This window comes from Penaeus monodon, chromosome 20, assembly GCF_015228065.2.
Source record: "Penaeus monodon isolate SGIC_2016 chromosome 20, NSTDA_Pmon_1, whole genome shotgun sequence".
Taxonomy (NCBI): domain Eukaryota; kingdom Metazoa; phylum Arthropoda; class Malacostraca; order Decapoda; family Penaeidae; genus Penaeus; species Penaeus monodon.
Window position 1 is genome coordinate 40,985,890 of NC_051405.1, and position 1,141 is coordinate 40,987,030.

Here is a 1,141-nt window from a genome sequence, read left to right on the forward strand (position 1 = left end):
ATCGACGTAACATTGCTTCCAGATGTATGAACAACCCAGCGGTGCCGAAATAACATTATTACATGTTATGAAAGCGAATTCTAAAATACGAGGCCCCCAAAACGTCAGGACAAAGATGAAAAATGAGAAGCAAGGATTATTTTCCTACTTTATCATGTTTTTCCTCGTCTTGTTTGCGAGAAATGAGACCTTGCGAGGAGCTGATGAAGTCATGTTCACACGGCCTGACATCATGTGTGATAAGGGAGTCATTGAGTGTGTTAGTGTTTATACGAGATGCTCAGCAACACGCCCACCCACCCGTCCCTCCCTATCCCTCCTCCGCCTGGCCTGTCCCCCTCTCCTCACTCACTCACTCATTCACTCTCTTCCCTTTTTCTCCTCCCTTCCTCCGTTCCTCTCCCTCCTCTCACTCACTACTCCCATACCCTCATTGCCCCTTCCCACCTCCCCCTCCCTCCTCCTCACTTGCTTTCTCCTCACTAACTCACTCCCTTTCTCTCCTCTTCTCCCCTCCTCAATGCCTCCCCCCCTCCTCTCCCCCATCTCTCCACCTTCATCCCTCATCCTCCTCTCCCCCTCTCCCCCATTCCTCCCCTCCCACTTCCTCCCCTTCCCCCATTCCTCCCCATCCCCCTCTCCCCCCTCCCCCCCATTCCTCCCCTTCCTCCTCCTTCTCCTCCTCCTCCTCCTCCTCCCATCCCTGCCTGGTTCCCCTCAGCTAAGGCCCAGAGGTGTGCTTTTACCATTGACGTTGTTACTGTGGTAAGCCGTAGGGTAGATGGCTGACTCCTTCTATACGATTACTCTTTTTTATATAATCTTACATATGACTTGTAATTACTGATATAATGTGACTCTAGAACAAAAAAAAGGCAAGCAAAACATTCAGTGGTTATGCGGAAGTGGCATATTAACCGTTATAGTTTTAAGGGTGATATTCCCAAGTGTTGTCATGAGGAAGCTCGATCTTATGACCTGTGCTTCCTGTTGAGATGGAGGATTCGTGTTCTTGACTTTCTCTTACAACAGTCTGTTTGTAACTGAGTTGTTTACGAAAATGAATCCTTGGGGAAAAAAACAGCACCGTCTTTAGCTATTAAAAGAAGAAAAAAAAAGATAAATACATTAGTACGAAAAT